Below are 24,452 nucleotides of genomic sequence, written 5' to 3'. Positions count from 1 at the left end.
ATCAATAATGAAATAGAAAATAAAAAACAAATAAACCATAGGAAAACACTCTCGGTATTAGTGTCGATGGTCTTGTGCAGTAGCCTCTTCTTCTCCAAAGGTCCCCTTGTCCTGCCTAGGGCACACCTCGCTGGATCGGTGCCGAGGAAAGCTCCCCCAATAACCTTCTTCCAAGAGAAGCGTGGTGTTGAATCCATAGGACCACTCCAAAGACTTGCCAAAAAGCCTCTCTAAACCTTAGGCGACGGCTTCCCAAAAGATGGAGAAAAGTTAGAGACAAGGATGAAAAATGGCCCCCGAAATCAGGCTGAATCGCGGCTTAAATAAGGCTGGAATCGGACATCCACACAGGCCTGTGGATTTCTCACACGCCCCTATGGAATTTCCACACTGGTATGTGGAATTTCCATACACCCGTGTGGATTCTCTGGAATCCTGATTTTCGACCGGCTATGAATAGTAACTGCTACAGTGATTTGCTACATTGATTTGCTATAGTACCCCTCCAAAACACTCTCGATTCCACAATTTTCATCGAGGCAACATAAATAAGCATATGTCTATACCGTAGATCGTGACGCTTCTTCAATAAAAAACCTCATTGGTGAAGATCTTGCTATCATTTCATAAGTCGGGATACGCAAATGCAACTACCTTCATGCCCCTCCAACTCATTGTAATTGCTTGAATACATGGAGGTTGGCACACATTCATGTATTTTCGAACCTAACTTGTGTCTTCACATTTGTTCCTTCCAAGATTTTACCAAATAGTGCATTCACGATCTACTTGGGCTTCTTTTGTTAATACTTAGCTTGACAAACCTACATGCACGAAAGTATCACAAATACACATGTATTAGCACTAAAACCTGATAAAAGTAATGCTCATCGTAAGAAAAGAATACTTCGTATTACTAATACACAAGCACTTATCACTTGCCATTCGCCTTGATCTCCTACTTCCTCTCCTCATCCTGCCTATATTTTAGTTTCAGCTTCTCTTTCCTCTATTGATATTCTCTCTTAGGTTGCTCAGCTTACTGAATAGCCCCATGCTATGAAGCGCACTCTGCCCCCCAATGTTTCCTCTGCTATGTCTTCCTCTCTTGGATTTATAATCTGGTGCCACTCATCATATGAGTGCAGATGCCTCTAGTCTAGTTTCTATTTCTACACCTCACACCTTTTCCAGTATTTGCACTGCTGATGGGAGCCTTCATCCTGTCACGTAGTGTGGTAATCTTTAGTCCAATTCATCCTATCATGCAGACATCCATCATGTTCCAGGCTTAGCTCTTAACCTTCTTTCTATTAGTGATCTTACTGATCATAGTCTCACAGTTACTTTTTCTTCTTCTACTTGTACTGTACAGGACCATCTTATAGGCTAGATGATTAGGATCGTGAGTAAAGTTGGTGGTCTCTATCACTTAGACTCACTTCATCTTTCCCCTCTTCTTTCTACTAATATTGCTGCTTCTATGTGTTCTCTTGATTGTTGGCATAATTGCCTCGGTCATTTTTCTAGTTGGCTCCTGAAACTCTTAACAAGTCCAGGTACTCTTAGTTCTATTTCTTCCCTTCCTTCACATCCATGTATAGGTTATAAACTCGCTAAACACACCACTCTTCCTTTCTCTTCATGTGACTCTATTTCAGACTCTACTTTTGATCTTGTTCATTTTAATATTTAGCGTCTTGCCCTTCTCTCATCTTTTGGTGGTTTCTTCTATTGCATATCTTTCGTTGATGATTTCTCGCGGTATATTTGGCTTTATTTAATGCATTCTCAATATGTGATTTTACCATTTACTCTCAATTTGCGCAAATGCTATATACACAGTTTGGTAAACGCATTAAGATCTTTCGCTCTAATAGGGCACGTGAGTATCTCTCTGCATCTTTCCGAACATTATTCTCCACTCACTGCACCATTCCTCAGTAATCTTGTCCTTACACACCTGCTCAGAACGGTGTCGCTTAGGTTAAACATCATCATATCTTAGATACTGCACGTGCACTTCTCTTTACTTCTTCTATCCCTCGTCTTTCTAGGGCTGAGGCCGTTCTTACCTCCTTCTATCTCATTAATCACACTCCTACGTCTAGTCTCTCTGGCACCATACCTTATGAACATCTTTAAACGCTTCCTCCCCTTATGGCCACCTTGGCACTTTCGGTTGCACCTGTTTCGTTCTTTTACCTTCCCTTGAGTGAAACAAACTTTCTCCTCGTTCTCCTATGTGCACTTTTTTTGGTTATAGCTCTGAACACAAGAGCTATCACTGCTATGATCCTTGTTCTCACCGTCTTCGTATTTCCTGTCACATTATCTTTCTTGAAGATACTCCTTATTTCTCTTCGTCCTTCCCTAATCTTTATTTTCTTCAATCTTCTAGTAGTACATCATCTTCTCTCCCCTCCGTAGTTCTTCCAAGTTCTACTACCACTGCTACATCTGTGCCTTCTCCTAACATCTCAACAAACATTTCTTTTGTTCCTCCTTCCTTTTCATCTGGATACATTGATAGATTTGGTGATTCGCCTTCTCTCTCCGCCAACCCACCCTTTCCTGAAGATGCTCTTGCTGTTCCCTGTCATTATCTAGATTGTACTCTCTGTCATCTTGCTCGGTATGTCCTTTCCCTCTCCTCTACCTACTCTTCCAATTTTCAGGCCTTTCTTGTTACTATTTACTCTCATTCCTAGCCGTAGTCTTATCGTGAGGTGGTAAAACATCCTAAGTGGCAACAAGCTATGACAGAGGAACTTGATGCTCTTCAGCGCATGCATACATGGGATCTTTTTTGGCTTTCGTCTAGTGTTACTCCTATTAGCTGATAGCGGGTCTATCAAGTCAAGACTCCTGCCGATGGTAGTATTGAGCTACACAAAGCGCGTCTTGTTTCTAGTGGTTTTATTTAGGATTATGGCATTGATTATGAGGAGATATTTGCTCCTGTGGCCAAGTTGATTATTGTTATTCTTCTCTTCGCTATTGATGTTGCTCGTCACTGGCCACTTCATCAGTTAGATGTGACCAATGCCGTCTTATATCAACATCTTTTTGAGGATGTTTATATGATTCCTCCTCCTGCTTCTCTCATCCTTCTCAGCATGTCTGTCATCTTTGGCAAGTTATCTATGGACTCAAACAGGCTCCTCGTGCCCGGTTTAAGCGGTTTCGCAGTGTGGTTCTTACCCTTGGTTTTACTGAGAGCTCTCATGATTATGCCCTCTTCACTCAGCAAACTTCTCGAGGCCTTACTCTTCTTCTTTTTTATGTTGACGACATAGTGATTACTGGTGATGATGTTGATTGATAAACGCCTAAATATGTGTATTTAATGCATATTCTTGTTGTACTATTTATGTATAGATCAATGATTTATTGCTTTTTGTGTGGTTTAACTGATGTTATTCATGTTACAAGTCATGAGGATGCCCATGTGAGCTTGACAACTCAAAAGAGAAGAAAAAACAGTACTGGAAATGGCATTTTAGAGCCCGGTACTATAGCAGAAATGTAGCAGTTATTGTAGCACGAAGAACTCAAGAAATGACAAAGTCTTGGGTTTCGCTGATGGCTGTGAAGATGCCTGTCAACTGGATGAAGAATACACAAGTACTATAGCAGTTTACTGTAGTAGTTCTATGAATTTTCTTCGAATTCCCGAGACTCTGACGCCCTCTTTCACGCTCGTGAAAAAGGCCGTGAAGCCAACCCAAGAACATTTTAAAAAGGCAGTTAGGGCTTAATTGAAAGGGTCGTTGGCCACCCTTTCTCCATCCTCATCACCTAGGGCTTCAAGGCAAGAGGAGAAGGAGATCTAAGGCGTGAATCCTATGGCAGAAGAAGGTTGCTGTCAAGGAGAACATCAAGTAGCTTTTCATCTTAGATTTAACAAGTTCTCATCATCACCTTCTAGTCAACATTTCAAGGAAGTTTCTTTGGTTTTCTTCATATTTCCTATCTATTTTGAGATTTCTCTCTTATTTATGTTGAACTAGACTCCCAAGGTCACCGGGTATCTAGTGAACCTTAAGATGAACGTGCTTGTATGGATGTTGTGATTTACTTCTAGTGTATTTGGTTTGGTTTGTAGTTAAAGCTTTGTGTTCATTGATATGTTGTTTTACATTAGAACTCTATGATCCAACTTCTAGGTTGTACTTGGTTGAGTGACGATCACCCTTGCACTAGACTCACTTAGCTTGATGGGGATTTATGTATGAATACGCCATGACCATCAGGTATTTCATACCCCTCCAACCGTTATGGCTGGACTTCTAGCATCCTTCTAGCTTTAGTAGTCCTGAGGGTATCCTCACCCGGGGACCTCACTCTTTCATTGTTAATTGTTTCCTTAATGTGTTTATTTGGTGTGTCTTAGTCCAATTGTTTATAGTTTTTGCTTTTGTTAGTTTTGTTAGTTTCTTTTAAACTTATATTGGGTAGCATAGATAGTGCCGTCTAGGGGGAACTAATAGCAGCTCTTGGGACCCTAGGGAATATGACCCTATGGTTGTGCAAGAGGTATTACTTGACGACCCGTGAACTTACGGATCTCATCATTGATACTGCTCTTTCTCTGAAACACTTGTTACACACCGAGTTTCAGATGAAAGATCTTGGCCCTCTTCGTTACTTTCTGGGTCTTGAGGTTTCTTATTCTCATCAAGGTTACCTGGTGTCTTAACAGAAGTACATTTCTGACATTTTTCGATGAGCTAATATCACCGTCTCCACATTGCCTCTATTCTTATTGAGCTACATCACCATCTCTCCTCTTATGATGGAGAGCTTCTGCCTGATCCCACTCACTATCATGTACTTGTTAGTGCTCTCATTTATTTGACCATCACTCGGCCAAATATCACATATTCTGTTCATGTTCATAGTTATTATGTTGCTCTCTTAAGAACTCGTTATCTTCGTGGCACTATATCTCGCTCTTTACTTTTCTTTGCCACATCTTCTCTTAAGTTGCGTGCTTATTGTGATGCTGATTGGGCAGGTGATGCTTCTGATCGACAATCTACTACTGGTTTCTGCATTTTCCTTGGAGATTCCCTTATCTCTTGGAAAAGCAAGAAATAATCTATTGTTTCTCTTTCAACTACTAAGGCTAAGTATGGTGCTATATTCTCTACTGCTAATAAGGTTCTTTGGTTGCGTCAGATATTGATGGACTTTGGTGTTTCTCTCTCTGCCCCTACTCCTATATTCTGTGATAACCAAAGTGCCATCAAAATCGCTGCCAATCCATATTTTATGAGCGTACAAAGCATCTTGAGGTCACTTTTCGCTTCGTTTGTCATCATTATCTTATTGGTAGTATTCTTCTTCCTTATGTAGGCTCTACACAGTAGATTGCTGATCTTTTCACTAAGGCTCATTGACACGTCCGTAAATGCTTGTAAACCGCAAGTGCACAGGTGTCGATGTAATAATCCTAGATGAGTGGGTATCGTATCCACGGAGATTAGGGAATAAAAACATTTAAGTTGTTTCTTAACAAATGTGGAAGATGAATAATGATATGTGTGACAAGATTCAATTCTCAAAAGTAAAAACAACAAGAAAGAGAGCACAAGTAAAGGAGAAGGTAAGGCAATTAATAAAGATGGGGTACCCAGATATTATTCTGCCTAGGACAATCGTTTCAAGTGCAAGAAACCTCTATTATGCTTCCTAATTAATGCAATATGAGTCATGGAAATCCTTAATTGCATAGTCCCAAAGCTAAGGTCAACCATGCCTAACTCTATATATGTCCCGGAGGAGAAATTGAACAATCTCAACACCTCGCACTCATATAGAATTGCAATGCGCTCTATGGATTCCAAATAATATACCATATTCCTATGTATAGACCTAACCCTTTGGTCAAGGTGAAAGATCCCTAGCCATAATTAAGCCCTAGATGCTAAAATCACTTCAACGCTTCACTCCGTTGCACTCGCAACTAAGCCCTAGCGGAAGGTCATCCCTTAACCCATTCACTCTACTATGGCCTCAAAGAACTCTTGGAACATGGAGGTATGATAGATCACACCGGAGGGGAAAGGGGACGCTCTGTTACCTCTCGACTCACCCTCTTAACCCTCTCCAATCTATCTTTGTCTAACTCTCATGGTGTGTTACTCACTCACAAGAGTTACCAAGAAGAACTCTCAACCATAGTGTCACTCTAGGGGAGTTTTCATACAATCAAGCATATAAGATTAGAACTCACAATAAACATCAATTAATTAAAAGCATAATAAAGAGATTCAATTAAATGAATACATCCTAGGGTTCACAAATACCCAAGTACCCACTTGGGGTTTAGCTCTCCATGGAGCTAGATATAATCAATGAAATCGAATGTAAAAACAAAGCATCCATAGAAAACCCCCTCATTTGTCATGGCGATGGTCTTGTGGAGAGTCCTCTACTCATCGCAAAGGTTCCTTTGTCCGGCCTAGGATACACCTCGCCGGATCGGTGCCGCCGAAAGCTCTCCCACTAACCTTCTTGCAAAAGGCGCACGATGTCGGAGCCGTAGAACCTCTCCAAAGCACTACCCAATAACTCTCAAAACCCTAGCCGCAACCCTCTCTCAAGTTAGGGAAAAGATGGAGAAAAGAATACTGAAATCGGGGCTGAAATCGGCTTTTAAAGGGCTGGAATCGGGATTCCACACGCCCGTTTGAGTGCCCTTGTGGATTTTTCACATGGGCGTGTGGAATTTCCAGACGGCCTTATGGATCCTCTGTTTTCCTGTTTTCTCAGCCGGCTGTAAACAATGCTAGTACAGTATTCTTGCTACAGTACCCTGCTACAGTACCGGCTCGCAATACTCCCGAATCCATGCTTTCATCGAGGTAACACAAACGGGCACACGTTTATGTTGTGGATCGCTTTGCTTCTTCAATAACGGACATGTTGGTTGAGATCTTGTTCTATATGCACAAGTTGGAATGCTTGAATGTGACTACCCTTGTGCCCCTCCAAATAGTTGTGCTAACTCAAATACGAGGAGGTTGGCACACATTCCCCCATCTCGAACCCGACCTATGTCTTCGCATTTGAACCTTAGCAAGATTTCCTCCAAATTGGTGCATTACGACCCGAATTGGGTTCTTTCTCTCATATTCGGCCTCACAACCCAACATGTATGAAAGTAACATAAATACACACATATTATTGTTAAAACCCGAGAAAAATAATGCTCAACACAAGGAAAGAACACTTCGTATTCTTATCGCACAAGCACATATCAAACTCCCCCACACTTAAGCTTTTGCTTGTCCTTAAGCAAAAATTAAAACATTAAAGCATAGATGAAGGAAATATTGGAAGTGCTTGGCCTTAGGTTCACCGAAGCATACAAAGAGAGCATTCTACAAGTAAGGGAAATTTCAACACTAAATACGAAAAATCAATGTTCTAGCTAAAAACTTGAATCAAAAAAGACAGCAAACCCGAAATCGTGTAAGTGTGTGCACTCACTCAAGTCAGCCCAAAGTATACTCCTCAAAGCTCTATGTACAGGAGACTTATTTATCTACAAAAGGTGACAAAAATTCAAAAAGGGTAGTAGCTTCACACTTTGGAGGTGGTAGCTCTTTCTACCGGGGTGGTAGCTTTCACACATCCCATGAGATAGCTCTTTCTCTCATTAGGGCATAACTAGTATCTGACTTATGAGAGTAGCTTTATACATCATAGGTAGTAGCTCTATTCACCCAATAAACACAACTAAACAACAAAACTATTTTGTTCTTTCTTTTCATTTTTCCATTTTTTTAGAATTAACACAAGAAACAACTATAACTAGTCCCTTATACATCAAACATGAGTTTCCAAAAGAGTTCAAAGAGTGAGTAGTGCCACAAGTGTCAATCGGGCAAAAATTCCTAGAAATTCAAGCAAAAACTAGAACATGAAAACATTCAATGTTAAAAATTCTCCTAAACTCAAGAATACAATCAATGCAACTAAGGTGAACCACCATTGGCTATGTGAGCATGTATATCAATCAAAACTAGTATAAAAGAGATGCGTGCACTATAAAACTCCCCTGCACACTTAAGTTGTACATTGTCCCCAATGTACACATACAAGCTCATTCATAATGTAAATCAGTTGGATTCAGATGTGGGAGAAGCAATCAAAACAATACTCCCCTGACTCCTAGTGTTGCATTTGATGGAGCTAAGTCCTTGGGAGTGTTGTTCCAACAGGTTGTGAAGCTCACATGGCCAAGTGCCGAAACACCTTGGCCATGCCCATGACAAAGTCTCAATTCCCATGATGATAAGACCATCTGCACACATACACAAGGGGGTTCAGTGAAGCTAGATAAAAACGAAAATAACTCGAGTATATAAAAGATAAGACAATAAATACAACTCGAGATACAAAATAAAAATAAACTCAGAAGGAAAGCCCTTTCTGAGTATACAAGTGATGAAGTACATGGTGGGTCATCTGGTGCTACTGCTACTGGTGATGAAGTACATGGTGGGTCATTTGGTGCCAGAATATGGGATGGAGGTGCCTGAGAAACTGAGGCGGCCTGAGGAGTCCTCGGCCGCATGACAAATGACGAGCCGACGTCTCGCTCTAAGATCTACTGTAATGTGTCGAAACGTGCCATGAACTCCGTATACTGTGCAGCCTCCACTACCTATGTCCGTATCACCCAAACAGTGCTCTCAAGCCTCTCAAAGCGATCCTGGTGACAAGGTCCCCTTGCGTATATCCCGCAAGTGCACAGGTTTGTCAAAGTAATAATCCCGGATGAGCGGGTATCATATCCACAGGGAGTAGGGAATAAAAACACTTAATTCGCTTCTTAGCTATGTGAAAAATGAATAGTGATATATTTGATAATGATTCAATTCTCAAAAGTAAAAACAACAAGTAAGAGAGCACAAGTAAAGGAGAAGGTAAGGCAATCAATAAAGATGGGGTACCCGGATATTACTCCACCTAGGACAATTGTTTCAAGTGCAAGAACCCTCTATTATGCTTCCTAATGAATGCAACAGTGAGTCGTGGAAATCCTTAATTACATAGTCCCATATCTAAGGTCAACCATGCCTAACTCTATACATGTCCCGGAGGAGAGATTGGATAACCTCTCAACCTCGCACTTGCATAGAATTGCAATGAGCTCTAGGGATTCCAAGTGATAAATCACTTTCTAATTATAGACCTAACCCTTTGGTCCAGGTTGAAGGTCCCCAACCACAATTAAGCCCTAGATATTAAGATCACTTCTACGCTTCACTGCATTGCACCCGCAACTAAGCCCCAGCGGAAGGTCATCCCTTAGACCATTCACTCTATTATGGCCGCAAAGAACTCAAGGAACGGAGGTAGAATCTAACACATCGGAGGTGAAAGGGGACGCTCCTGTTCCTCTCGACTCACCCTCTCAACCCTCTCCAACCTAGCTTTAACTAACACTCGTGGTGTATCACTCACTCACAAGGTTACCAACAAGAACTCTCAATCCTAGTGTCACTCTAGGGGAGTATTCAAACAATCAAGCATTCAAGGTTGGAACTCACAATAAACATCAATTAATTGAAAGCATAATAAAGAGATTCAATGAAACGAATACATCCTAGGGTTCACAAATACCCAAGTACCCACTAGGGGTTTACCTCTCCATGGAGCTAATTACAATCAAAGAAATAGAATGTAAAAGCAATGAATCCATAGAAAACCCCTCGATAGTCGTGTCGATGGTCTTGTGGAGAGTCCTCTACTCGTCGCAAAGGGTCCTTCGTCCGGCATAGGATACACCTCGCCGGATCGGTGCCGATGAAAGCTCTCCCAATAACCTTCTTCCAAACGACACGCAATGTCGGAGCCATAGAACCTCTCCAAAACCCTAGCCAATACATCTCAAAACCCTAGCCGAAGCCATATCTCAAGTTGGGGAAAAGATCGAGAAAAGAATCCTGAAATCAGGGCTGAATCGGCTTTAAATAGGGATGGAATCGGGGATCCACACGCCCCTGTGGATTTTTCACACGGGCGTGTGGAAATTCCACACGCCCGTGTGGATTCTATGTTCTGCAGTTTTCTCGGCCGGCTGTGAAAAGTGTTTCTATAGTACTTTGCTACAATGTTGCTACAGTGCTCTGTTACAGTATCCGCCTAAAATACTTCCCGAATCCATACTTTAATCGAGGTAACGCAAACGGGCACACGTTCACGTCTTGGATCGCTTTGCTTCTTTAATGACGGATAACTTGATGGAGATCTTGTGCTATGTGCATAAGTCGGAATGCTTGAGTGTGACTGCCCTTGTGCCTCTCCAAATGGTTGTGCTAAGTCAAATACGAGGAGGTTGGCACACACTCTAGGATCTCACACCTGACCTATGTCTTCACGTTTGAACCTTAGCAAGATTTCCTCCAAAATCGGTGCATTATGATGCACATTAGCTTCTTTCCTTCATAATCGGCCTCACAACCCTACCTGCATAAAAGTAACATAAAAATACACAAATTAGTGTAAAAACCCAAGAAAGGTAATGGTTAACATAAGGAAAGAATGCTTCGCATTCATATCACACAAGCACTTATCACCTGGGCTCGAGATTGTGAAAACATGCGCACGGGGGTGGGTCCTCTGTCACCGGAGCTACCTCTGTCTCCATTGGTGCTGACTGAGGCTCGGGGGCAGGCTGGGAAGCCTCAGCATCATCGCCCTCCTCCTCGGCTATCTCTTGGACCAGTAGAACCCGAGCATAAACCCCAGTCTAAACCCTACGGACCATGCCCATCAATCTCATCGTTTCCTGGTTCAGGGCACAGGTATACTCATTTTCTTGGCCCCGCGAATCGCGCCCAAGAGACCCATACCCAGAGCTAATCTTGTAATGTATCGACCTGAGAAGATCGCTCCCAATCTGGCATACTGGCCCTGATGTCGAATGTACTCAGCGATGATGTGCCCTAGATGGATCGGTGTGCGCTGTATCATCGAATACAAGTACATATGCTCCTGCCAGCTCAGAACGCCACTGCTATCACCACGACCATTTATCGACCTAGTCATGATAGCATGTAGATATCGGTACGGAGGTCGGGAAAGCCACGTGGCCTTGGACACCCCCGGCTCATACTGGCCCTAACCACATAATGCTCTGTAAGCTCTCTGTAGGGTCAGAGCTCCAGGATAACCTACCGGTGACTGAGAGTACTCCTCAGTGTCTGTAAATGCCTCCTCGTACAAGCCGAGCCGAACTAAAAACTGAGTGATACTCAGACTATAGTGATGTCCAAGTGCTCTGAACTGAACTATGTCGAGGTCGTCGAATCTCACATAGGATTTGTCGAACTTGAATGTCTACAGGACCTCAGTGTAAGCTCCCGGATGGCTGGCTCTCTAATCGACAATAACTGCCTCCAACCTCCCACTGAAATGAGATCCTCGACCTCATCAGGGAACTCATCCCCCTGCTGCAAATCTCTCAATATACTCGTGTCCAAGAACCGAGTCTGTCCGAACTGAAGTCTCGACAAACGCTCAAAACAAGCCTGATGCTCGGGGATAGTGAATCTCACGCTCTCAGACTCAGGAGACGACTCTCGCAGTCGCTTATCAGCTTGCTTCTTTGACCTGGGTGCCATAATCTGCAAAAATTAAAAGATAATTGATCAAACAGGTTAATTAAACATAGCTGCCAAAATCCACAGTCTTGTGGAATTTCCGCACGCCTGTGTGGACTACGGGTCGTGAACAAACGCACGGCCATGCTTCAAACTCCACAAATGCACCATTACAATGCTTTTACTTCGTTCTAAATATAAATAATCATTCTAATTGAAGAAACGAAGCATTATTGACTAGTTTCATCGATGAAAATTATGAATTTGCGAAGGAAATCAAAGATAGGGCTTACCGTCGAGTTGAGATGAAAAAGCTTTGAAAATGGCTGGAAAACCAAGTGATATCCCTCCAAATTGGCGATATGAGGTCGGGAAACAATGTAGAAGTGCTCTCAGACAACTAGAGGATATTAGGTTGAAGAGAAACGATAATCCTTTTAAAAGGACTCATGCCTCTTGGAGTTCTGTACATCCGCACGGGCGTGCGGAAATTAAACACGCCCGTGTACCTCCACAGGAAAGCTTGACAGGGGCAGGTGCACGCCCCTGTGTGCTCTCGGGAAAACACTCACTGTCTCTGAATGCAAATATACGGGCGTGTGAGAAATACCCACACCCGTGCGCCCGACCCACAGGGGCAGACGCACACCCACTGTGGCTAGTCTGGACATCCGAGAAAAATTACTAAGTGTTCCGCACGCCAGTGTGGCAATTCCGCACGGGCGTGGGCATTCACAAGCCCAACTCACAGGGGCAAGTGCACACCCGTGTGATTTCTCGGGATGAAGAGAGCTCCTTTGTAGAGATTCGCAGGGGCGTGCGGAAATTACCCATGCCCGTGTGATTTTCACAAGGTCGCCCACAGGGGCGAGGCCATGCCCATGTGTGCTTTCAGGAAAGTCTGCCAATCTCTGCAGGACTTCACACGCCCGTGCTAAAATTACCCACGGGCGTGCGAGGATTGCATGGTCGTTCACCGGGGCGAGTCCACGCCCCTGTGCCTTCTCTGGATGAGCTCGCAATACAAAACCATGGGCGTGTTTTAATTCCACACGCCCGTGTGTTTTTCTGGATGCCTTAGAAAATTTTGTAGGCTCTGCCAAAAATTTCTGAACATGTTTACACACTCAGAGCCTGCCCCAAAATGCAATTTATACCAGTGAAAAACATGAGAAATAGCTCAAACGACCAAAACTTTGCCAAATTCACATGAAAGCACACGATGAACTTGAAAACCCACGATAAAATCATAGCAGAAATATAAAACATCAAGATACCAACACTCAACGATTTATTCAAGCAACACTAAACTACCAAATTAAGAAAATAGTAAACACTTGTGTTGCTTCCCAAGAAGCGCTTGTTTAACGTCACTTAGCTTGACGTACCTTGTCTTACCTCACGGGCGATCATAGATGAAAGTTTCCCCCTTACCCATGGCTTGGAAACGTGATGAGCAAAATCTCTTGAGGGTAGAGGGTGAATTGTCGAGCTTGGGACTACCTAGCAATGATTCACCCAGTTTGTTCGGTTCACGCACGTCTCCAACAGCCTTGGAGCATTTCCGATGGAGTCTCCTAGCCTTCTTCAATTTCCGGAGCACCTTCTTCAAGATCCCCGGGGTAGATGGTACTTCTTCCGTTTAACCAAGCATCATGATCTCTTCATTGTCCTCCTCTTGGTACAACAAGCCTTCGTATGGAACCAGATTGAACATTTCCTACATGTTTTCATCAACAATCTCATCAGCAGCATCTAGAAAATACAAAGTATCATCGAAATCAAGAGAATGCCGCATGGCTTCAACAAGGTGGTATGTGAGCTTGTCATCTCCAACTCTCAAAGTTAGCTCTCCACCGTCCATGTCAATCAATGCCTTGGAAGTCAGCAAAAATGGCCTCCCAAGTATCAAGGGTACATCTGCATCCTCATCGATGTCTAGCACTACGAAGTCTACAGGAAATATATACTTGTCCACCTTGACAAGCACATCTTCGATGATACCCCACGGATGTCTCACCGTTTGATCCGCCAATTCCAAAGTCATCCGAGTAGGTCTAGGCTCGCCCAAACATAGCTTTTGAAAGAAAGTGTATGCTATGACGTTGATACTGGCCCCTGAGTCCGCCAATGCCATTTCCTCACCTAGATTGCCAATATTACATGGAATGATGAAGCTTCCCGGGTCTTTCTTCTTGTTCAGTATGTTTATTTCCAAGACCGCCGAGCAAGATGCATCTAAGATAACTGAAGCACTCTCCTCCAACTTCCTCTTGTTGGTCAACAAGTCTTTCAAGAATTTTGCATACTTAGGCATTTGGGCCAATGCCTCAACAAAAGGAATATTGATGTGGAGTTGCTTGAACAAACTCAGGAACTTCTTGTACTGTTCATCCCCTTGGTCATCCTTCAATCTAGAGGGATAAGGGATTCTTGGCTTCAAAGGTGGGGTTGCCACGTCCTTCTCTTTACTTTCTCCCTTGTCAACCTCTATAACCTATGTTGCGTGTTCATTTGGCTTCTCATCCGGAAACTTACCCTTAACCTCATGACCACTTCTCAAAGTGATCGCCTTCACATGCTCTCTAGGGTTTGTCTCGGTATTACTCGGTAAGCTTCCATGTGGTCTTTCCGATAGAGACTTCGCAATCTGCCCCACTTGATTTTCAAGATTATGTAAGGAGTCGGTATGGTTGCGAAGTGTAGACTCAACTGATTCAAACCTTGTATTTGGCGATTGCACAAACCTAGTCAAGGGCTTCTCCAAATTGGTCATTCGGGTCTCCAAACCTGAAACTCTATTTTCCACATTTGGGCCTTGTTGTTGGAAACCCGCTGGCCCTATGGCCTTTTGTAGACCTTGGTTGCTCCATGAGAAATTGGGATGACTCTTCCAACTTGGATTGTAGGTGTTGCTGTATGGATTTCCTTGATTCCTCATGCCATTACCCACAAAATCGACATTTTCAACCGAAGATGCATCACCAATAGATATCGGCAATCGGAGGGAGCATGTCCTCCACCACACCCGGTGCAAGTAATCACGGCCGCTACTCTGTTCTAAGTTAGAAGATCTAACTTCTTACTCAATGATTCCACTTGAGCCGCCAACGAAGTTACTGCATCTATCTCATGAAGACTGGCCACCTTTTTCTTCTCCCTGGCATTCTATTGGTAGCTGTTTAACACCATTTCTTTAATCAATTGACGGGCCTCACCGGCGGTCTTGCTACCTAAGGTACCTCCTATTGCCACATCCAAGAGTTGCTTTGTACTTGGATTCAGACCGTTGTAAAAGGTCTGAACAATCACCCACTCCGAGAATCTGTGTTGCGGGCACTTTCTCAGGAGCTCCTTGAACCTTTCCCACTCCAATTCCAATTGTACAAAGGATGAGATCTCATTCCTAAGCTTTGCAGATTTTCTGGGAGGGAAATATCGGCCAAGAAAAGCTTCTGCCATCTCCGCCCATTTGGTAAATGATGCTCTAGGTAATGAGTGTAGCCACTGCTTCGCTCTCCCTTTCAAGGAAAATGGGAAGGCTCTCAACTTGATAGCATCATCCATTACCCCATTTATCTTTAACATATCACACACCTCTAGAAAGTTCTCTATATGATTCTTCGGATCCTCATTAGCCAAACTATTAAACTGTGCGGATTGCTGCAACATGTTAATGAATGCCGACTTCAGCTCGAAGTTCTGAGCTGTAATTAGGGGACGCACAATGCTCGATTGTATCCCCAATACTGAAGGTCTGGCATAATCGGATAATGTCCACTGCTGCTTATTCTGTTCTGCCATGTTTTCAGATTCTTCTACTTCCAAATCAGCTAGATTAGACTGTTCTTGCATAGGTTCTTTCCCTTTTCTTCTAAGTGTACGTTCAAGCTCGGGATCTCCTTCAATCAGTATGGAGGGGTTCCCTCGGGTCATAACTTGAAGCTGCACCCAAAAAGAAAGCAAAAGAAATCAGAATGATGATATAATAAGAAAATATAAAATAGAATGAATAAATGAATAGCTAAGAAAACAAAGTGCAAAGTATCTCTAAACGCCTATTCCCCTGCAATGGCGCCAAAAACTTGACACGTTTGTATATGCGTGTAAACCGCAAGTGCACGGGTGTCGAAGTAAAGATCCAGATGAGTGGGTATCGTATCCACAGAGAGTAGGGAATAAAAAAACTTAAGTTGTTCCTTAACTAATGTGGAAGATGAATAGTGAGATGTGTGATAAGATTCAATTCTCAAAAGTAAAAACAACAAGAAACAGAGCACAAGTAAAGGAGAAGGTAAGGCAATCGATACACCTCGTTAGTCGTGGTGATGGTCTTGTGGAGAGTCCTCTACTCGTCTCAATGGTCCCTTTATCTGGCCTAGGATACACCTCACAGGATCGGTGTCGATGAAAGCTATCCCACTAACCTTCTTCCAAACGGCGCGCGATGTCAGAGCCGTAAAACCTATCTAAAGCCCTAGCCAATACCTCTCAAAGCCCTAGCCGCATCACTCTCTCAAGTTGGGGAAAAGATGGAGAAAAGAATACTGAAATCGGGGCTGAAATCGGCTTTTAAAGGGCTGGAATCGGGATTCCACACGCCCATGTAAGCGCCCCTGTGGATTTTTCACACGCCCGTGTGGATTCTCTGTTTTTCTGTTTTCTCGGGCGACTGTGAACAATGCTGGTATAGTATTCTTGCTACAGTTTTTTCTACAGTACCCTACTACAGTACCGGCCCGAAATACTCCCGAATCCATGCTTTCATTGAGGTAACGCAAACGGTCACACGTTTACATCGTGGATCGCTTTGCTTCTTCAATAACGGACATGTTGGTGGAGATCTTGTTCTATATGCACAAGTCGGAATGCTTGAATGTGACTGCCCTTGTGACCCTCCAAATAGTAATGCTAATTCGAATACGAGGAGGTTGGCACACATTCCCGCATCTCAAAACCGACCTATGTCTTCGTGTTTGAACCTTAGCAAGATTTCCTCCAAATTGGTGCATTACGACCCACATTGGTTTTCTTTCTCTCATACTCGGCCTCACAACCCTACCTGCATGAAAGTAACATAAATACATAAATATTAGCATTAAAACCCGAGAAAAATAATGCTCAACACAAGGAAAGAACACTTCGTATTCTTATCACACAAGCATTTATCACTCATACTGTTTTCCAGTTTTAGTTTCTAGTTGACAAACTCTCGGTTCATGACCCACCTTAAGTTTGAGGGGGCGTGTTAGAGTAATAATACTACTTGTATATATATATTGCATTTATACATATATATACATCCTCATGTATACATCATTATTGTATTTATATGGGCTAGTTTGTTCCAATGAAACACAAGTCATTCTTTCTCTCATATTTTGTCTATCATTGTGCATGTGTTGTTCATGCCATTCAAGCAGTAGTGAGATAGAGTATCTTAAAAAGATCATGAGTTTTCAAAGTTTATTGTTAGGGTCTCTTGTAGATGTCAATTGGAAGCATTTAAACCCGAAGGATAGCTTCTTTTCGTCAATGAGTATTGGACAAAATGACGGTCGATGGAGGCCGATAAGGTGGACTCATTGCCCGGACAACCAAAGGAGTTGGAATTCAACCAATATGATGGTTATGTAAGAGTTGATGCTCATTCTGGTAGTGTATTGTTTTATTACTTTGTCAAGTCCCCTCAAGATTCATTGAAAAAGCCTTTGGTATTGTGGCTTAAGGGAGGTAAGATGCATGGTTACTTCATTTCTAGTTTAACTGAATTAAAATTTTGAGGGATGGTTTTTCTTTTAATAATTTTCATAAGGGAGCTCCTTTCTTGTGATAAGAATTTTGGTCTCAAGTTATTATCTTTTCTTGGCAAAAATCGTTCCACATCTTTTGATTTTAATAATACCTTTTTGAGTATGTATTTTTAATTCTAAGGCAAGGTAATCTTGGTTCTAACCTAAATGGGAAAGGAATACTATACATCTTTTTTTCAGTTTTTATTATTCAGTTTTCAATTCATATATACTATCTGAAAAATTTCCAAATGAACAAATAGAATATTATTCATGGTGTAGGTCCTGGGTGCTCGTCTTTTGGTGATGGAGCAATGTTAGAACTTGGGCCATTCAGAGTCAATAGTGATGGAGAAACACTTTATGCAAATGAATATGCATAAAATAAAGGTTAACTTATTTCTTTGTTTATAAACATCTTGTATATTAAGGTATTATGTTGGAAAATATCAGGTATCCGTCGACAATAGATGCATTTTAATACTAATTAATAATAGTTTGAATTAATTGATTGAAATGATTGGCTGTAGGTTTGATATTTATTTAACCATTATAGTAGTATTTTTGTGCTAGTTATTATTATTATTATTATTATTATTATTATTATTATATTAACAAGCCAACACACATCTTACTTGTTCCACAGGAAAGTCAAATTCCTTAATTACTCAACCATTTCGATGGTTGCCATTGTATTTATATATACATTTTATACCCTAACATTAAAAATGAGAACTTATAAAAGATTTTTGGTATCAAATCTTTTTAAAAACTTTTCAATGTAGTCCATGGCCGATAAGTTGTCTCATGGGCCAACATGCTAATGCCCACATGCTAGCAAATTATGCATGGCTTGGCCCCCATCACTTATGTACTTTTGAAGGTGAACTCCAGATCTCCAAGAAGTTGTGAATCCTGATGCCCTTGCATTGTATTTTTTCACTTTCATGTTCTACCACATTATCTATTTGACCATGCCAATGCCTGTTAATGTTCTCTTCATCATAATGCCGTGAAAACAAAGTTTCGAAAGTTGCACAAATTGTATTGATCACTTATATGGCATTAAAACAATGTGCTTTAGTTTCTTATAGCAAGAATCAAGCCCATAAAATATGAACCATATTTCCACAATAAAATAAAAATATATGCCAACTATTCATCCAAAAATCATGGAGAGTTATTTCTTAATTTAGGAAGTATCACTAATAGAAATTGAAAATGAATTTGGAGATCTTGTATGGTGGGGTTGATTTCTCTATTGATTTCTGCAAATTATATGTGATTTATTATACCCTTTGAAGACTATATTTGCATCAACAAGTCAAGTTTTGTATAATTGTTGATATAGTTGCTAACAAGGCGAGGGCTTTATAAGTAAATAAGCACGTTGATTATTAATATGCACATGTGCCATTTTAACAATTTTTGTTAAACCTGTTTTTAACAAAATAAAAATGCATAGCAATGTGTTTCATGAGGCTATAGAAGACAAGGTTATGATAAATATAGGCTATGCCATCATTGTAATAAATTGTTATTGCAGTTTTGGTAATATATCTAGCTCCATTAGAAAATTTTGAATCCAATTAATCTTAGCAATTATAAAGTCACCACTTTGGATTATGCTTGAATTGAGGATTTGGACATTGTTTTTGATTCATGGTTGCCCAACTAATGAGATTCATGCATAAAATAAAAACATATATTTGAAAACTTATGAAGAGTGAAGGCCTTGGATTGTTGTACATAAATGTCATAGACATTTATGTGTTTGAGATAATATAGTGTTCACCAAGTGGCTTGCTAATGAAGAGATAATAGTAATGTATGTGGAATAGATCACGTGTTTACTTTTGTTGATAGAGAGCAAGACCTTGTGGTAAATGGAGAACCTAAATGCCTAAAACATAGTGGAGGGTCTTTATGTGAACCCCACTATTAGTGTGGACCTACTCATTTTATATTTTTTTGTCTCCCTTAAAGCCTGATTAGTTGCTAAGCCTTCATTATTCCCTTAATCCTTTCTTCTTCTTCTTGTCACCTTGCTGGAAGAACTTTGTTGAGTCTATACACCCCATGATCATCTTCCTCCTCCATTCCTCCATCTTTCTTCTTCATCTCCATTCTCCCACTCCATCTTGCTCCCTTTGGAAGTTGAAGAAGAGTGTCATCCATCGCCGGAGTTCGGGTCTCTACCGGTTTTCTTGGCACCAAGAGGCGAGGAGAAGAAGAACAAGGAGCCATCGGCTTTCCCAAAAGGCTAGGTAGGCTCTTTCACTCTCTTGGTGATGGTAGAGTTTGATGATAGAGTTTTGGGAGAGGCTTGTGTATGTGAATCTTAAGCTTGGTGGTAGATTATTTTCTAATAATTATGCATATTTTGAAACTCCTAGTTGCTTGTGCTTATACTCATGCAACCCCTGTGATCCTTGTAGCTTGCTATCTTTCTCCTACTCCATGGAACTTGAAACATTTTTATGCCACCTTGGTCTAGTTGCATGTGATTAGTGGGTGATTTATACTCTCATGTGTCTATAGATGCCTTTGATAATGATGTTTGCTTGCAGAGCTTCACCCTTTTTATTAGTGTTTGGTTTATCCTTGCATGGAGCTATATATATATTTGCATACATGAGACCATGGCTATTGAATATGCAGGAAATTATATATATGCATGCTTTCATACTCATGCAAGAGACTAAATAGTTAGTCATACTTGAAACCACTTCTACCTATAAGTTGTAGAACACTCTTGTGCCCCTTGAATACCTCTATTTCATGGCATCCAAGGATGTATTTAGATATATATTTACACACATGAAACCACCTCCATATATATATGCATATATGTTTGAAACCACTCATACATGTGCAAGAAACCATGTTCTCCCTTGCATGAAACCTTAGGTTTACACCCTTGAATGTTAGCTTGCATAATCCATGCATTGATGTATGAGTTTTACATGCATACACCTGCCCTTATATACATATATATAGATTATATTTAATTACTATGTGTGCATTACAATGGTGTTTAAGTGACATGCATTCTGGTTGTGTTAATATGAGATATATATGTATTGGCATAGTAAACCACTATTTTTGTAGAGCATGAGTGGTGTTCATTTAATTATAGCATTTGATGTTTTGTTCTTGTTGCTTCTTTTGAATCCTTGAGTTCTAATTTGTGTTTAGAAAAGCCATGCCTTGTTGTAGAGTGTTGGTATTTTAGACTAGCTTATCATTAGCTTTTGTGCTTGAACTCTCCCAACTATTCATGTCTATTTGGTTTGTTTTCCCTTGGATTATAGGACCACCTTAAGCATCATCTTGGATTTATTTTGAATTTAGGAGATCACCAAGTAAGTAATCCCTTGAACTCTTGTATTTAAAATTTGTTGTTTTGGTTTATTTTCATGTAAAATTTCTGAAAATTATTTGCAATTATTCTTTGAAAATTATTTTCAATTATTCTTTGAAAATTATTGTGGGAATGTCATCTTGTTCATGACTTATGTTTTTAGATGAAGAGAAGTTTCTATACTTAGTTGGAACCGTGGTGTTATTACTTTGCCAAAACTTATATAGGTTATTTCCCTTCATTACTTTCAATTATTGGACAAAGTATTTATCCTTTTTGTAATCCTATTTATTTCCATTAACAAAAAAACATAAGATTTAATAAGTGCTTGAATCTTTGGTCCACCTGCCATCATCTTGGATTATCTATTTATTATTTGGTTATATTTTTATTCCTTAAATATCCACTTGCCTTTAGGTCCTTGCCTATCTCCTTTCTAAATTGTTACCATCCTTGTTCTGCCATTGTTTCCTTTGAATTTATTTATCTAGCAATTTTGGAAATAGGTGGGCCATCTATCTTCAATTGATGAAACATATTAGACCTTGTAAATTTTTCAAATTGTGGTATTTAACTGTATTAATAATTATGCATTCCACCCCTTGAGATTGGTTGAATAGTTATTTATTGGTTTCGCTATTAATTGTACTTGTGGTATTTTATTTTATTGGTAAATCATTTATTATCTAGAATTTTGGGAAAATATTTGTGAAATGTTGTTATTATTTCTTCAAAGTGGGAACTAGGCTAAGGCTTCGAAAAATGAATATATTCTTTTACATTTATTTATTTATCTATTTATTATTTATTTATTTACTTTATTTTATTAGATGAATTTTTAGAAAATACTTGTGGATATTCTTTATTCTTGGCTTGGAAATGTGTCTGAATATTTTGGTCTCCAAATGAGTGATATGCAACCCTGTCAGTGGAGGGTTAAACCCTGACCTTGTCGACAAGTAATTTTGGGAAAATGAGACTGTAGTTTCGCACCGTACCCATTCGGAAAAATAATCAATGGCCACCTGGTATTCAGTCTCGGGTCACAGAGGGCAAATAAATGATTTCTGTTATTTTGGCTCGGATCTGTCACCGAGGATAAACAAATGACCTTTGGCACTTATAGTGAATTTGGATACACACTCTGGAACATGTTATTTATTGGTTTACCCTTTGGTTTTGTTTATACTATTTTGTGTTATTGATTTTTGTGCAAGATTCAAACTAGAACTTTTCCTTTCAGTTTGTTTTTGGATTATTTACTGGGCTAGTGAGCTTATGGATTTATTTTAAATCCTTTTCAGATCAGGAGCATTAGACCCAGGGATCTTAGAAGGCTTCCTGTGGATGTCTTCCTTTGAGTTGAATTGTTGTTGTTGTATCAGTTGTATGGTTGTTTAAGAACCTCATTATAGGTCACTCTGTATTTCATTTGATTTGTATTCGAGCTTGGTCGTAAACCTTAACTTGTACTCTTATTTGGTATATCTATTAGTTTATTTTCTACTCCCAGTCTGTGTTTAGGTTTTGAGGCCTTGCAGGTTCACTGGGCCCTGCTTGTGGGTCTACGACCGTTTATCAGCGCACCAGGTTCGGGGCGTGACAAATCTGAGTGGTATCAGAGAGAATTTAGATAAACCTCTTATCTAACGATCCTAGCAGTCTAGATAGAGTCTTTAGTGTGAAAATTCTTAGGATGATTAATGATTTTAGTAGTGGATATGTTCAGTATAACATTGCTTGTATTCTTTTGCATTGATTCTTATGTTTTGTTAGGAAAAAGATGACTTCAGGACTCAAGCAGAACAACGAGCAGCCAACCTTAGGATATAATAAAGAAGCAGTTGAGCAACTTATCAGGACAAAGAAGAAAGGGGAGAAAAAGCGGTTAAAGAAGCTGGAAAGGCTATGAACCGTCAAGTGGAGCAGTAGTTCATCCTCTCATGCCATCATCTTCTATGGTGATAAGTATGAACACCCGCGATTTCAGCTCACTAATAGCAATGACCATGAGAGAGCTGTATGAAGAAGAGACTAATATTCGCATGATGTAGTGGGACATTGGGAGGTGGATGCGTAAGGACGAGCTTTCTGAAGAAACAGCTACTGCTTATGACTTTTCTGGGATAATACTAACCTAGCTGTATTATCACCCAGAATAGTACAAGGCCGTGAGTATTTCATATGTATGGGAGTTCAGGAAAAAAGAAGGGCTGCGAAACTGGCAAGGAGAATTTTGGTGGAAGATCCAGTTACTCCTCCTGCTTCCTCCACCATAGTTTATGATGATAGTTCGGCTCAAGAGAGTTGTGGAAGCTGCTAGTGATTTGAGACATCTCTTTTTCCTTTCTTAGTCTAACCCTTTGGTGTTGATTACTAAACCCTTCTCCTTGTATGTTTTGTTGTTATTCTCTAAGACTAGTAGTACCTAAGTGTTTGCTTTGATCATCTGCTTTTCCACTATCATGTTCCTTTTTCTAGTGTCCTTATTATCTTCCCAGGGATACCTGTTTAGATTGTGGTTAAGCCTTGTTGTATTCAAGTAATGGTTCTGCTTGATTTTAAAACCTGCTTTCAATAAACCTTTGTTGTCCTCGTGCGTTAGTTTCTAATTAGATTAGGGTTTTTGCAGAATGCCTCACAGAGCAGCTAACAGGAGCATGAATGATTTACTTGGTCAACCAGCAGCTGCTCATGAAGCCCAAGGTGGAAACCAAACAGATTCTGCTAAGAGTCCAGGGGTGATGCTGGAGCTATTGCGAGAAGTAGTGGGGTTGGTGCTGGAGCAGCGACTATCTCAACAACCAACACCACCACCTCCTCTTACTCCCACTAAGGAACCCAAACAGAGGACAGTTATGGAATTTAGGAGTAAAGGAACCACCAATGCAGATGAGGTAGACTAGTGGGTAGCAAAGATGGAGAAAGCTTTTGCTGTAATGAACTGTACTCCAGAAGAGAAGCTCAGGTTTGGTATCTACATGATTCAAGGACCTGCTAAATTATTGGTATAATGGGGAAACTAGGATCTGACAAGGAAAGGAGTTTGAATAATGGGAAGATTTGAGGAAGGCGCTCTTTGGGAATTACTTTACCAGGGACAAGTAGAGGCAACTAGAGCGATAGTTCATCCATTTAACATAGGGGAATAGATAAATAGATGAATATGAAGTGGAGTTTGATCAACTATCCAAGTATGCTTCGAAGCTAGTAGAAGATGATCAGAGTTGGGCGAATTGATTTGAGGAGGGGTTACACCCTCATATTCGCAGGGGACTAGCACCTCTGCATTTGAGTACTTATGCTGAAGTGGTGGGACACATTAAGTTCCTAGATTCTGTTTGGAAGGATACTCATGAACAGAAGAAAAGCTTCTAGTAGAAGAGAGACAGGAATTTTGACAACCAAAGTACCCGACCTACTGGAGTTGGAGACAGGAACAACTCTGGAAACAGAGTTCCGGCTGAGTCACAAACGGTCAATGGGCCACCAGCATAGAGACATCGGAAACTACCCCCTCTTCCACTTCCCCGTACTAACCAACAAGGTTGTGCCACTTGTGGTGGAGCTCATAGGACTACAGATTGCTGACGGGCTTCTGGAGCTTGTTATAGGTGTGACAGTCAGGGTCACCGTATCGCTCAGTGCCCGCAAATGCTTTCTAAGCCTCAA

The 24,452-nt window shown here is 40.8% G+C and overlaps 2 pseudogenes; both read left to right on the top strand.

Moving 5' to 3' along the window:
* Nucleotides 1-14,946: 14,946 nt before the first annotated feature.
* LOC120264156 lies at nt 14,947-15,038 on the top strand (annotated as a pseudogene).
* A 2,147-nt stretch (nt 15,039-17,185) lies between these two features.
* The window catches only part of LOC120263088, a 42,864-nt pseudogene continuing 35,597 nt past the window's right edge, over nt 17,186-24,452 (top strand).

This window comes from Dioscorea cayenensis, chromosome 6, assembly GCF_009730915.1.
Source record: "Dioscorea cayenensis subsp. rotundata cultivar TDr96_F1 chromosome 6, TDr96_F1_v2_PseudoChromosome.rev07_lg8_w22 25.fasta, whole genome shotgun sequence".
Lineage (NCBI taxonomy): Eukaryota > Viridiplantae > Streptophyta > Magnoliopsida > Dioscoreales > Dioscoreaceae > Dioscorea > Dioscorea cayenensis.
The sequence above is the reverse complement of the archived record's forward strand: the minus strand, read 5'-3'. Positions and strand labels throughout refer to the sequence as shown.